Source organism: Mesocricetus auratus, unplaced genomic scaffold (assembly GCF_017639785.1).
Source record: "Mesocricetus auratus isolate SY011 unplaced genomic scaffold, BCM_Maur_2.0 Super-Scaffold_100020, whole genome shotgun sequence".
NCBI classification, from domain to species: Eukaryota; Metazoa; Chordata; class Mammalia; order Rodentia; family Cricetidae; genus Mesocricetus; species Mesocricetus auratus.
The window spans coordinates 25,594,169-25,610,283 of record NW_024429201.1 but is presented as its reverse complement, the minus strand read 5'-3'; the positions used below and the strand labels follow the sequence as shown (position 1 = coordinate 25,610,283).

The following is a 16,115-nucleotide window of genomic DNA, read 5'->3' as shown; positions in this document are numbered from 1 at the left end:
TCACTGATTCAACTAGACTGGCTGGCCATGAAGTCCCACTGTCCTCCTATCTCCACCTTCCCAGCATGGGGATGGGGATTACAGGCACACGCTGCCACGCCTGCCTTTTTCACATGGGAGCTGGGGAGCAAACTCAGGTCCTTATGTTTGCAGAAGAGGCATTGAAATTGAGCCATCTCCCCGTACTCCCCTACAAGCTGCTTTTTAAGTGGTTTTTGTTCACCTTCCATCACCCTGGGGAAACGCACTAGAATTTAATTGGTTTTTAGTTTATATCCTATGTGGGAAACTTGCCTACCAGTATCAAGTGACTTCATGAAACAATCTTTTCATTTGTCCAGATAAAAGATTGTAAGTGCCTTGGATTTGTTTTGTCCCTTAAGAGATCATGTGACTGAAGTTCAATCCCTAGTGTGGTGGTACCTTTTAAAAGCTGGAGAATAGTTGAAAGTCAATAGGCCATGGGAACTTCCTCATGAATGGACTAATGAATGCTGTCTCACAGGAGTGGGCCAGATCTCACTAGCTGGACTAGCTCCCTCAAAAGATGGGATTATAAACAAGCAGTTCTGGCCTCTCTCAATCTCTTGGCATGTGCTTCTGCCATATGATGCCATTTACCAGAGTCGATATGGTTAGAAGGTCCTCACCAGAGCCAAGCAGATGGGGTTGCTCAATCTTGATTTTTAAGGCTCCAGTATTGTGGGCTAAATAAGCCACTTTTCTTGATGAAACGTAAGCCTCAGGTATTTTGTTATAGCAACACAGAAAGGACTAAGACCGGTAGTTCTCTTCCTCTTGATCCATCCATTGTGTTTTCTATTTCCTGTGAAATGGATTCGACTTGGCACATGTTTGGAATCATTGGCTGGAGACCAAGCTGATGGCCCTGCGCTCCTTCTTGATGCCTTTCTCAAGGAAAAAAGTCAGTTCTTTAGAGAAAGCAGGTTGATTTTGAATCAGCTATCTGTTATATTTGAACCAGGCAGTTGTCATTTGCCCTGTAATTTAGACATTTCAAGGAAACAATAATAACATCTAACATTTAATAGCTTTAAAGGCACTGCTAGTGTATTTTGCTAGCTCATTTTGTCCTACCAACCAGTGCACAGAGCATGTACTGCTAGTTTTCATCATCCCTATTTACAGACAAGGGGAGGGCAAAGGGTTAAGCAACTGCCCTAGATAACACAGAGAGTAAACAGTGGGGCCTGGGCTGAAACCCAGGTGAATGGGTCAGAATCTGTGGCCTCATTTCCCTGTGTCACTATGGGGAGTGTGGCAGTATTCAAGTCAGAAGGGCCTTGTATTTGACCAACTTCTTGATGTAATTGCAAACATGCAGATTTTACAGTCTATTTTATTCATCAGAATTACTAGTAGTAAATGATTTTTATAGTACGGTGCAAGAATTTGAATCCAGAGTCTCTTCCAGCAGGCCATGTGTTAAGGGCTTGTGCTGCTATTGGGAGACAGTGGAACCTGTAGCAGATGGGGCTTAGTTAAAAAAAATAATAAACTAGGGTCAATGGAGGTATGCCCTGGAAGGGGACTTGGGGACTTTGGTCTTTTCTTCTTCCTCTCTTCTTTTGCTTCTAGGCCACTCTGAGGCAAATCAATCTCCTTTACCACACTGGTATATGGCCCTAAAGACATGGGGTCAAACAACCATGGTCTAGGAGAGGAATTAAAACATCCTTCATCCTCATACATTATCTCGGATATTTTTCAGAGCAAAAGACAGCTAGCACACACAGAAATGTGGGTTCTTTTCAGGGCTTTAGTTTGAAAAAATGTGGAATTAGAGTGTGTTTTATTTATGAATAAAGAATAAGGAAACCAACATCCAATGCGTTGTTTTAATGTAAGGATAAAACATATTTTAAATTAAAAATAAAGCAAGAAGGCCACTGAGACAGCTTGGCATTGGTAAGGTACTTGCTGTGCAATTCTGACAACCCAAGTTTAAGTGTGAGCCCCAGAATCCACATGAAGGTGAGGAAGAAAATCCTCTGACCTCCACACACACACCCTGGCATACATGTGGCAACACACACACTCACACTCATTCACACACATATGAGCACGCACGCGCGCACACACACACACACGCTCATTCACACACATGAGCACGCATGCGCACACACAGACACACACACACACACACACACACACACACACACACACCACAAATAAGATGAGAAGGAGCTAGTCTACCCTTCCTTGCCTTCGTGCTGCATTGCACTGCAGTCATCCTTCAGAATTCACTGAGTATGCGTCACCCCTGATGTGAAGCCTGAAGGGCTAAATTCTTCTTCTCCTGCCACCAGAGCTTACTCATTATCTATCATTGCCCTGGTCATGTTGCATTGCAATTATTTATGGATCTGAGCTGCGATCATCTAGTTGACAGGAATACCTAAACATAAAATCTATATCTGATTCCTGTATGCGTTTGTGCATTAAAGCCAATAAACAAGTATTTGCTGAACTATGTTTCAAGAGAAGCATTCATATTTAAATGTTTCTTTTATTTGGCGTTTCTTTATTCTTATAGATTGTCAGGAATGTTTAACATGAAAGAAAGTCCTAAAGGCACAGGATCACTGACACATATGTTTATTTACTATTTTGAGTTTTTGAGACAGAGTCTCACGATGTAGACCAGGCTGATTTTGAACTCATGAGCTCCACCTGCTTCTGACCCTCAAGTGCTATACCCTGCCTGGAAATAGCTGTTTTTAAAGAATTCTTATTTGAAATAACTTAGCTATATTTATCCCAGGGAATTATAGTCTAGAGATCATGGAATATTTGTGATCCATTCTAACACCTATAACTGTGATGCTATTTACATTGATTTTTTTCATTTATCCTAAAATCTTCTGGGATCCAAGTTTTAATGAGTTTCATGAAATTGACTTTTGATTTATTTTTTACTATTTGACTTGTATCCTATTTATTATAATTATAAAACACATAATAGCATTTTGTTTTCTATTTCCTGTCATTTCTGTCATTATGATTTGTAGGAGGATAAAACCACTGTTTATATCATAAGACTAATGAGATACACATAGACTAGATTGTAGTTGAAAAAATGAAGAGTAAAAAACTACAGCTCAATTATGCATGTAAAAACAAATCCATTTGCAAAACAGCTTAAATCTCACCATTAAAATAAGATAAAAGCAATTATGTGGCATTATTTTTTATTAAAATTTGTTGGAAACTGATATAGTTCTAACATGCTATAGGTCTCCTAGGAATCAATGTTATCAATCACATTTCTAAACCCCAAATTTAGGTAATTTCTGCCACTGACCACTTATTAAGCCTGAATTAAAGCCTATGCTATTTCTGATAATTTCCTGACTTTTTTACAAGCTCTTTTTACCTCCCATGCTCATGGAATGGCAGAATCAGCAGTTGAAAATAGCTTTATTATGAAAGCAGTCTACAGGTTCCATGCAGTCTCCATCAAAACCCAATCAAATTCTTTACAGAACTAGGAAAAAAAAGTCCAGAATTTCATACAGAAGGACAAAAGACCCTGACTAGTCACAGCAATCCTTAGCAAAAGGAAACCATGCTGGAGACATTGTAATACTTGATTTCAAATTGTATTACAGAGCTGTAGTAACAAAAACAAACACAAAGACTAATGCAATAGAACAGAGGTTACAGAAATGAATGCACCCAACCATGAGCATCAAATTTTATAAAGGCGCCGTGTGTGTGTGTGTGTGTGTGTGTGTGTGTGTGTGTGTGTGTGTGTGTACATGATTCAACAGATGATGCTAGGCAAACTGGAAATCTGTATGTAGAATAATGAAACTAGATCACTATCTCTCACTTGTACAAAAAAACAATTCAAAATGGGTCGATGTCCTTAGTTAAGACCTGAAACTCTAAAGCTGCCAAGGGAAAACAATTTAAGTTATAGGCACAGGCAAAGACTTTCTGGAAAGGATGCCAGCCACTCAGGAAATATAGAAAGAACTGATTAATAGGATGCCATGAAATCAAAAACACTTCTGCCTAGCAAAGGAAATAAGTGAAACCAGTAGAATGGAAAAAAAATCTCTTTCCAGTAGTATAATTCACAAATGATTACTCTCTAGAACATATTGATACTAAAAAAATTAAGCATTCAATCAACAAGTGTGTAAATTAATTAGTCTTAAAAGACAAAGTACAAATGGCCAATAAATACATGGAAAATTATTCAATATCCTTAGCCATTGAGAAAATGCAAGTGAAAATGATACTGAGAACCAGGTGTGATGGTGCACACATATAATCCCAGGATGTGAGGGTTGAAAGATCAGTACTTTTATTTACTATTTGGGGGTAGGCAAAGAACTAATAGAAAGAGGGGAGTATGATGGTATAGATACAGAAAATATTAATCATAATTAAGCTCGTTTTATAGAGTAACTAGAGATAATAAGAGCTCATTTCACTAAAGTATTTTGGAATCAAGGTTTGGAAATTGTCATTCTTCAATATATTCAAATTATAAACATGTTGGTGTTCACAATCTATTATAAACACAACAGACTCTTGACCAAAGATTCTCTAGGCACAAGTGGGAATCTATGGTAAATATTTAACAAAGAATATAAAGCTGCTTTTTTAAAAATCTCAATCCTTATTATTTCCAGAGGGATACCATTTAGTCCATCATATTCAACCTGTATTCCCACAAGGTAATGCCACAAGGGATACAACAGATTCATGAACTCTCATTACGGACAGGTGTGTGGAGCCCACTGAGACAGCTCAAACAAGCAGAAACTCACAGGATGCCAACAGTCATTCTGATATTACATTCAGGCGTGGGTTAGTAAACAACAACACTTTCTTGCAAACGTAATAGATTTTTTTTCATATGTTTTTTCTGAGGTGGAAAAAAAACTGTAGCTTTGTGTTATTTTCGTGTGTGTATTTGAGATGGCATCTAACTACATTGCTCAGGTTGATCTCAAACTCCTGAGCTCATCGTCCCACCTCTAAGTCTGGAGTGTAAAGACTACAGGCACGTGACACTGCACATGGCTTACCTACTTAAAATGTACTTATTTTATGTGCGTGTCTGTGAACCGTGTGCATGCCGGTGTTCACAGAGGCCGGAAGAGGGTGTGAGATGCCCTAGAATTGCGGTTATATAGGTGGTTGTGAGCCACCTTGTGGATGCTGGGAATCAAAGCCAGGTTCTCTGGAAGAGCTGTTAACTGCTGAGTCATCTCTCCAGCCCACTTTGTTTTTTGTTTGTTTGTTTTGTTCCTATCCTTTTATATTCTGGTAGAAAGTTCAATTTACATATGACTAGATAGTAGCATTATATATAACTTTCATAATCTCATAGTTTTCTCTTCCCATATACACATACATCAAGCATTTTAACAAGTATGAGACTGGAGGAAGGAAACTAAGTAAAGGAAAAATAATCACTCCCTTTAAAATGGCTTTTTTTCTTTTGAGACAGAGTTTCTCTGTGTAGCCCTGGCTGTCCTGGAACTCACTTTGTGAGGCTGGCCTAGAACTTGCAAATATCTGTTGGCTTCTGCCTCCTGAAAGCAGGGATTAAAGGTGTGTGCCACCACCATCCAGCCTTGAAATAGCTCTTTTAACACCTCTTATACAAACAGTCTGCACCTCTTGTGCTTTGGTCTCAACAGTAAATACCAAAGCTAACTCTGGTCATTACTTGTACTTCCTTTTGTGAAGTCAGGTTGACCTTGTTCAACTATGTTCAAGCCGTTTTCGATGATTTTTCTCTGGGGCTTGGAGTGCATTCAACGCTCATGTGGACTTTTGATTTATTGGTCACAAACAAAGGCTAAAAATCTTACAGGAGGCTAAAACTCATCTTTGTTTCAGCTTATGTTAGGAGGAAGAGTTGCTTCAGTCCCACGGAGACTCTGCCTTTATTTTGAACTTATTGCCTGGTGCTTCCAAGCAGTGAGATCAATATTTGGAGTCGTTTTATCAAGCCCTACAGTTCCAAACTGACTTTAGCTGGGCTAAAACTTCATTCGGCTTAAACAGCTCAAGCCTTCAACATTTTTTTCCCAGTGTTTCAGAGTCAATCAACCTACTAACTCATTAATGAACGTGCAATTTGTTTAAAGTGTACCTTGGCACGGTACGTTTATTACTGTAGTGTAAGCTCACTATAAAATAATTAAAACAGGGCTTAGATGGCAAATAAAGGTGCTTGCTGTTCAAGCCTGGAGACCTGAGTTCAATCCCTGGAACCCGTGTAAAGGTGGAAGGAAAGAACTGACTCCACAAAATTGGCCTCTGACTTCCACATATATGCTGTGGTACGCGCACACATGCTTGCACACACACGCACACACCATGTACATGTGTATACACAATAATAACAAAATTTAAATAAAATTTAAATGTTAAAAACTGTAGAAAATTAAACTTTTATATGGACAGCCATTGTTAAGAATAGAATAGTATGGCCAGGCTTGGTGGTGCATGCCTTTAATTCTAGCACTTGGAAGGCAAAGGCAGCTGGATCTCTGTGAGCTCAAGGCCAGCTTGGTCTACAAATCAAGTTCCAGACATCCAGGGCTGTTACACAGAGAAACCCTCTCGAAAAACAAAACAAACAAAACAAAAAGAATGAAATAGTATATTTCCTGAGGTCTATCACATATCACTATAAAGATAGATTTTTTTTTATTCAGTGGCTCATTGACCATCATTAGACAGGTCTTAGAAATACACTAATACATTATAGGTTTTTTTGCATATTCTGACTATCATTTAATATCTCTTTGCCATCTCTCTATGTTAGCATTTATAAAGCTTATTTCATTCTTAGGATTGGCCACAGACAATTCTGTGTTATAGAGATATCATAATTCACTTAAATGAATTATCTGGGTTTGTTTTGTTTCACCATACCAAAGTTTCAGTGGCTATTTTAAAAATACACCTGTATATAGATACAGTTGGAAACCAGTGTACTTAAACAATTCAAGAAGTAATGGGCCAGCCCCATGGCTCAGCAGGCACAAGACTTGCTGCCAAGCCTGACAACCTGAGTTCAATCCCCAGCAATATACCTATACGGTAGAAGGTGAGAACTATCACAAGTTGTCCTTTAATGTTCATGTGTGCTCATACATATACCTACACAAATATATGTTTATGTATATATACATATGTATATGTATATATATATAACTTTTAAACATTTTAAAGAAGCAATGGAATGGTACTATTTGATTGTATCTCATTCTTGTTAGCACCTCAACTCACTATGGGAGTAGGCCAATTTTTCAACAAATGGCATTTCAAAAATTTCACTAATCCTTTTAGTTCTTAAACATAAGTGTATTCTTATATAATTTGAGACTATTGTCCTACAGATGACCCTCCAACATGTTCTTCTATGAATCACTGAATGAAAGTAACAATTCTTTGAGCAGTATATACCTTTTCAGAGTACAAGGCACTTTCACATATGATCTCCTCTGTTTCTCACATTGCTGTGATGCACATAGGATGTTTTTATAGGATAAAAATGGTGCTGACTTGGAAATTCACGATGCTCGAGGTAACTATTTAGAGAGTAGACCCTTTGTTCTGCTAACTCTGGACTACTGGTCTGAAAGGAGTGCTATATCATCCTGGTGCCTTAATGTGAAGAGTACTCATGTGTCACTCCAATAATTGAAGTTGCTAATTTGCTATCCAGTCTTCAGGCATTTATATTTAATTATTTGATATCTAGAGATTAGACTCACCAGGCGTTTATTAGCAAAGTGCCTGAGTAATTGTCGCTCTCCTGAATAAAGCATTTAAAAGACGTTTTGCAGTAGCTGTTAATGGCTGGTGAGTTTCAATCCTTCTTTTCCTCATTTGGAATTGGAAGACGGGGAGGAATGGTGGGAAAGATCACAGGATGTAGCACCAGCCAAGGGGCCTGAAATTAGAAATTCCTATCCCCACACAGCATTACTTCTTATCCCAAGGAACTTCCCTTTACAAAGAGCCTGCAATGGTTGGCGTATTCTTCCTTCATTCCCCACAGTCCCCAGAGGAAGCAAGAGCCTGCTCAGGGAGAGGAAATCATTGTTTTGCTGTCTTCCCCTTTGGGAAAGGAAGCATATGAATGATATCATTGTTGCCATAGCTGCATCTTTAAGTTGGCTCATTAACAGACCTAACTCCACCCTTGGTTGAAACCGAGAAGGTACTTCTGAACTTCCTCTTCCATGCATCTACTGTAACAAGGGCCTCAACAATCAGTTCTGAAATCTCCCAGGACCCTGTCTCCTATTGAAATCATTGAATGTTAAACATGTCAGTAATTTTTAATCAACTATGACTTTGCTGAGTAGTTACACTAATACTTAAACAAAATCTGAAACTCCAGTGCTCTGTTCTCATCTATCACCAAGGTTACAGGAGCGTGGTCTGCCCTCATCCCACCTGCCCATCAGGTCACAGCACACTTGGCTGTCAAGTCAAACTGTCTCTTCCTTACCTACGCAATTGCTAGCACCTTACCACTTCTCTGCTTTTTTATAGTGTTGCTTTCCCCTTAAGCAAATTACATCTGGGTCTGTTTTGTTTCACCACACCAAAGTTTTGTTTTTTGCACGTCTGAATTCTAATCAATTTGAAGAACAGGCCCTCAAGTCGTACAAAAGCCTTCCCTGATATGACATCCTACTGTATGTGTGCCTTCTCACACTCTCCTTCTGATGTCTTTCCTTTTCAATTTGTAGTTGAATCACCAAATGAGTATGCTTGAGAATCAAGCTTTTTAAATCTCTTTTGGTTTTTTTTGAGACAGAGTTATTCTATGTACCATTCCCATGTACTGCTAGAGCTAACTCTTACTGTCAGTGGTCTATAGACTTGGTATATAGTAAATAAAATCCAACTTCCCTCATCTGTACATTTCCCCATGTGGTTCAGAGGCAAAGTTTTAGGGATGGGAGCATGGGAAAGACATACTCTGCTTATGCCTACTGTGATTATCTCAAACTCCATACCATCACTGTACTTAAAAGCTTGATTCTTACCTGGACATGGTGGCGCACGCCTTTAATCCCAGCAGTCTGGAGGCAGAGGCAGGTGGATCTCTGTGAGTCTGAGGCCAGTCTGGTCTAGAGAGCTAGTTCTAGGATAGCTAAGGCTACATAGAGAAACCCCATCTCAAAATAAATAAACAAATAAATAAGTTACAAGAAGTAATTCGTATCTTGAGAGTAAGCATTTCCTATGACAATTTTATCTCACATAAAACTTGCCTCATTCCATGGCCCACCTTATCTAACTTAACATTTAAAGTTTCACATTGCATGTTAATGTTTAATGTGTTGATCATAAACCCCTCAAGGATGAGAACATGATGAGAGTGACTTGCACCTCTCCTGGCTCTTAGTATAATTCTGAGTATAGCACAAGATGCTACGTCATCTTCCAAAACTAGTTTTTGAGCTCCAATTCAATAGGCTTTAAGTAAGAAATGGTAAAGCAATGTAATTTACAGAAAGAAATAAAATCCATTCTATGTAGTTTGAAAAAGGAGAGTTAAATGAAATGACCACACAAATATGCCTAGGCAAGGTTAAGAACACAAAAAATTCATTGTAAGCTACTCAAGGGCAGGCCATAAAAGGAGAACCCTAATTTTACCTGGAGTTGAAGGAAAGCAAAGAAAATAGAACCCAGGGGGGTACAGTGGTGCACACCTGTAATCACAGCCCTCAGGAGACAGGCAGGAGGAGGGCCATGGCTTCTTGGCCCCTGTATTAAAAATAGAAAACAACAAAACTCCAGAGAAACAGAGAAAAGACATAACTCGAGGAAGAAAGAAGACACTGGAGTCAGAAGGACCCAGTGAGTGCTGGCATGAAGTGGAATGGAAGAATGGCCTGGCTGCTGGGGGAAATGGGTGCCAAAGTCAGAGCTTGGGGAAATCTCATCTGCACCTTGAGACGGCCCATGCACTCCTGCTCAAAAACAGCTCTAGTGGCTGAGCCAGCAAATTTCAGCTTCAGAACATGGGGAGCAGGAAAGAAAAGGTGGAGGAGAATACAAGTAGGATGACATGGGCAGGGCTGGGCAGAATTGGAAAGGTAGCTGGCGCAGCGTCTGTGATAAACAGAGACAAAAAAGGGCGGAATCATTATGGAACAGGAGATGCCAGGAAACCCAAAAGTCATGTGAGTGAACTAAAGTCTAACAGCGGAATTTAGATCTTAACATGATGTTGATTTTCTTCACTAAATCTCTCTGAATATGGAGGATGAATGTCCTGCTTTGGTCAAAGATTTGTTTTCCAACAATAAGCCTGGAAATGAATATGCATACCAATCGCTCCAACACAATGAATAAGGTCCAATGATGGGCATAACTGTCACCATACCTGGATGTGGGGGCTACCCACCTACTGAGCACCTCCATTTTAGGTTTGTTTTTAAGTTGTTGGTTTTTCTTTTTCTTTTTCTTTTTTTAGTTTGGGTTCTGTAAATATTTATTTACTAATTTCATTTAGTAAATTTAAATATTATTTAGTAGAAAAGAGAAGAAATATTTATTTCTGTGGGAAAGGATAGTTACTAGAAACATCAAACCATTCTCCTTATGTTTAAATTTTACTTTAAATTTAGCTTATTATTTGTCACTATAGCTTCATGCCATTGGTGACCATATAGGGGGCAGTAAATAGTCACATAAATGGAATCACAGGACTAAAGACACAAAGGCCTTGTAATCTACTGTGTTCTCAAAAAATTAAACAGGCCCTCCCAGGAAAATTCTCTTTGTCAGGCAGCTTGTATGGCAGAGCCAGACCAGGAAAATCAGCATCCAAACTCAGTTACCCAAAGTTCTAGAAATGCCTGATTTATTTCTTACTAAGTTGACAAAGAAGAGAGTGGTTAAAGTCAAACTTATGGAATTAGGCAGATTGAGGCTCAAATCTAGCTGGCCCTTAGACCAATGATAATTCCCTCTTGATACTCCATTTCTTCCCTTGTAAACAGAGATGATTAAACTGGAGGTGGGAATGAAAAAAAAATGTTCAACTACTTTGTACAGCAGCTTGGCAGTTTCTTGAAAAGCTAAGCATACATCTACATGTGATCTGCCATTTCACTTGCAGTATCACATAAAAGACAATAAAATACATATTCCTACAAAGACACATACACGAATGAGCAGTGTTGTCTATAATAATTCCAAACTCTAAGTCACTAGCTGCTCACCCACAGATTAACAGATAAACAAGACGTGGCAAACCCATACAACAGAAAAGTTAATTCAAATGTGCAATAGTATGAATGGATCCTAACCATTACGCTGTGTGAAACAAAACTCTAGAGGATGCAATTTAACCCACAGAGAAAGAAAGTAGACAGTGTTTATCTGGGGATGAGGTACTTTAAAATAAACAAAATTAAATACGAGGTGATTACATAACATCTATTCTGTTAGGAAAATACACATAAAATGTTTAGCATAATGTTTGGCATGTTGTAGCCATCCAATAAATCCAAGGTACAGCAGGCTGATTACAATATTGTTTTACTTTTCTTTTGGGAAACTAAAGAAGCTAGTATCAGAGAGGCACGATGCAGGGAGCATCAAACCAAGAAGAGCACCTTTATGTCAAGCGGAAGAGTCAAAGCAGAAAGTCCGGGAAGCTGCAGGGAAGAACAGAGGTGGAGAAGGTTACAAAGAAGATACCAGAATAAAGGAATCATTTTCTCTCTCCATCTTCACTAAAGCAGCATGGGTTTTACTTTCAAATTACATACGTTATAAAATTAATACCTTTTCAGCAGTTTTACAGATAAATTTCCATTTGACTCACAGAAACTGATATTATTGTACTCAATAAAAAGCTGAAGGCATCTGAAAATCACTAAGTACTTTATAGCACCAAGGGGATCTATGTCTTATGATTAAATAGTAAGAGATACTCACGACCTACTTAATACACTGGAAGAAAAGGAATTGCATAACTGTTATATCTTGGTTTAAATATATATATGATAAACCAGCAAGTGCTGCCAGGCGGTGGTGGTGCAGACTGAGGTGGCACACGCCTTTAATCCCAGCAGTCGGGAGGCAGAGGCAGGTGGATCTCTGTGAGTTCGAGACCAGCCTGCTCTACAAGAGCTAGTTCCAGGACAGCCTCCAAAGCCACAGAGAAACCCTGTTTCGCACCCCCCCCAAAAAAATCCCCAAAATCAGCAAGTGCTTTACAAGCTGTTAGGGCAGACTCTCCAGTGGGCGGAGACATCGCCTACCTGAATTCTAAGAGAAGAAATGCATGGATGGCTGTGGAGGCTTGCAGATAGCACTGCAGAGTGCTGGGTAAACCAGCTGAACCTGTAATTAAAGGACGGGGTCACTGAAAAATATGCAAGCAACCTTAGCATGTGAGAAGTTTATACTGAAATACCATGAGCACTTGGGGAAATAATGACCATTATATTTAAGGAAGAGCCAGTCGACGAAATGTGTGAGTGTAAGACTTTCCCAACTTCAGCACTCCGAGAGCGGAAGCAGGAGAGTCAAGATCATCTTTAGCTACACAGTAAGCTCAAGGTCAGCCCGGGCTACAGGAAACTCTGTCTCAAACAAAACAAAACAAGTCCTCGTATGAAAAGGTATTTCCTAGTGCTAAACATGACATTTCAAAAACGATGTCATCATTGGAGTGACAATATTTAAACAATATGGGAAGGAAACTGGATTTATACACATAAAAAAGCTTAATTAATGAAGAACTACAGAAAGTAGAGTTCAGAGGTTCCTCTCTGCTGGGACATGTGGATTTAATACTTCTGCTTATAATCCAGGAGATAGAACTCCAGGTATGGGGTTTAGTGCTGGCCATCAACAACCGGGTATCTCTGTGAGCAATTACCTAGATTAGGATAGCCTCTGGGTACCCCTGAGAGGACTGTCTGGTTTAGGATAACCAAGGTGGGAGGACCCACCTTAACTGTGAGTGGTGCCTTCTCACTGACAGGGGTCCTGGAGGGAATAAAAAGGATGAAATAAGATGAACATTGGCATTCATCTTTTCTGCTTCCTGACTACGGATGGGATGTGCGCAGCTGCATGCCGCCGTGACTTCCCTGACAGGATGCACTACATCCTTGGACTCTGATCAAAATAAATCCTTCTTTTCCTTAATGTGATTCTTATCAGATATTTTGTCTTAGCAACAAGTAACTAATCCACCAAGTTTGCCCTTGATCTTGAGTTCCTTCAAATAGAAAATGCCAACAACAGTAATGAAGGGTGGGGGGGCATTGATTTGGGTAGGTAGCTCTGGAGTGTTGACCCCTTTCTCAGGCAAGAAGACCTCAGAGATGCTTTAGCTACAGGGCTACCATAGTGGAGTGGAAGACTCCATGAAGTTGAAGACTCAATGCTCATTCATTTTCAACTAGGTATGCAGAGGGCTAAGGATAGAAGTGGCCCATTTTCTCGCTGGATCTATACTGGAGGATGTTTCGTTGTTCTAAAGAAGTCTTCCTGTGGGAGTTGGGTGGGCAGAGCTATGAATATAGACTTTCTCCTTGAGGGTGGCTGTTTTGTGAGGATTGGCTAAAAATCTTAGGTGACCTAATAAACTGAGAAAGGGTCTCCCCATGTAGCTTTCACTAGCCTCAAATCTGCTATACAGACCAGATTAATCACCCACCAGCCTCCTGAGTGCTGGGATTACAGGCTACCTCCTAATATACTAGTAAACAGTCTCTTAACTTCTGTGCAATCTTTGAAGCTGATTTTGAGGTCTGCAAAGGCCTTTGGAGGGTGACACAGCTTGTGTGAAGGGAAGTGAATTCTTAACAGGCTAGGAATTTACCTCAGCACCCATGTGATACATAAATAGAAGACTAGAATGTGGTAGAGCAGTGAATTCAAATACCAAGAAAGATGCATAAAAGGCTTTGTTTGGGTGTTACAGACCCTTCACTTTGCTTCCCCTCTGTGTCTGAGATCACAGAGCTGCTGTGGATGCCTCTGCAGAAAAAGCCCACGAGGTCTGGAGGCTTCAAAGGAGAAGAATGCATTTGGGAAGCATTTAAAAGGTCTGTTTCCTGCCTCTCTAACAGTTCCTTTTGTTTTGAGGTAGTGGGGCTGGAGTCTAGGTCATCTCACATGATAGACAAGTTCTAGACCACTTGGCTACCCTCTTGACACTATCACTTGCTCTAAACAGGCGTGCATAGAAAACAGTTTTCACAAGAGTAAAAAATAACAAAACCATACCAGAAAATGTATTTTCAAATATAAAGAGCTAGTGCATAAACGTCCAGGGCTTACACATCACTTAATTATTTTAGTGAGCCCCGTGGGTACCATTATTAGGCACATATTAGGATCTCAGAAACCGAGGGTCACAGATATTAAATAATTTACTCAGTGCTACCTGACTCAACCATGTTGATTCAAACTCAAAATATCTGCCAGTCTCCAGTTTGTTTGTTTGTCTGAGATAGTTTCTCTGTGTTAACAGCTCTGGCTGGCCTGGAACTTGCTCTGTAGACCAGGCTGGCCTTGAACCCACAGTGATCTGCTTGCCTCTGCCTCCCAAGTGCTGAGATTGAAGGCATGTGTCACCACCACCAGGCCTCCATGTTCTTAATGTCCCTGTTTGATGTAACAATCTTGAAGTTCATGCAGGTATTTGAATGTGATTTTATTAAAATAACAAAAGGCAGTTCCATTAAAATACCCTTTCATCTTCATCACCATCTCCAATTTAATAATATTTGCATCTTATTCTTTACTCGGCACACCTTGATCTTGCTAGTACAACATCCACAATTACAGACTGTAAAAACTATTCATGTGTTGAGGCCGGTGATTTCACATAAATTTGTCTTGTGGTGCCTATTCTATTGCATTTTTGAGTAGGTTATAAATCTTGTTAAAATCAATAAAAACATAATTTCGAATGTTTCAAAAGCAATCTCCTATGCCACGAAGTCTCACATCCTTTCTGTTCTCCTCCCTTCTTGTCCAGTACAGGAAGGATTCTGATAAAAATACTTATACTTTTAAAGACAATAATTAGAAAAGTAATACACCATCATCTGAAAGAATTTAAAATATATATAAAGATATTCCATTATCTCAAGATTAAATGATGAACATTTTAATTTTCTTCCTTTAAATGTTTGAAATTAAAATGTTAACTGCTTTATTTTAAAGTGTGGTATAGGAATTTCAAGAAGTTAAAAATTACACATACATATTCATCTAAGATATGTTAAAATTTCAAATGTGCTTTTACTAAATTTAATGCAATTCTCCATAGTAATTCTGAAATGTTATTAACAATGAAAACTTTATTAATTTATTGAGTTGAAAAATATACTGAGAATTATATACTGAAGTTTTAATGTTTATATATTTAACTCGACTTTTGTTTACAATAATAGTCACTGTATAATGATAAAATTATATATAAAAAGTTTTTTTTTTTTTTTGGTTTTTCCAGACAGGGTTTCTCTGTGGCTTTCGAGGCTGTCCTGGAACTCGCTTGGCAGTCCAGACTGGTCTCGAACTCACAGAGATCCACCTGCCTCTGCCTCCCGAGTGCTGGGATTAAAGGCGTGCGCCACCAACACCCGGTTTACATATAAAAAGTTTAAAAAAATATATGACATTCTTTGAATGCTTCCATGTGCCAGGCACTATTCTCAGGATTTTGCCGGTACTTATTTACTAACTCTTTCCAACAATGGCATAAGGCAGAGACTATTATTTATCATGCCTTTTGTAAAAATGTAGACTTCAAGAGGCTTATTTAATTGGAGGGTTGATTTACCAAGGCAAAGAATAATGGTGAACTAAGATGGCTTTTGTATGTTCACTGGATTATTGTAATGATCTGAGTGCTTTGTGTAAGAATGGACCCCATAGGCTCGTATATTTGAATGCTTAGTCATCAGGGAGTAGTGCTATTTGAAAGGATTAGAAGGATTTGAAAGTGTGGCCTTGTTGGAGGAAGTGTGTCACTGGAGGTGGACTTTGAGGCTTCAAAGGTCCACCCAAGGCCAGTGACTCCCCACTTACCTGTGCCTGCTCAGCCTTTACTC

The 16,115-nt window shown here is 39.2% G+C and overlaps 1 long non-coding RNA gene across 1 annotated transcript; it reads right to left on the bottom strand.

The window, feature by feature from the left end:
• Window positions 1-11,455: 11,455 nt before the first annotated feature.
• LOC121133204 lies at window positions 11,456-14,546 on the bottom strand. Its single transcript, XR_005869998.1, has 2 exons — window positions 12,300-14,546; window positions 11,456-11,690 (listed from the first exon to the last, which is right to left on the bottom strand). It is a non-coding gene; the product is annotated as an uncharacterized LOC121133204 (long non-coding RNA).
• Window positions 14,547-16,115: the final 1,569 nt, after the last annotated feature.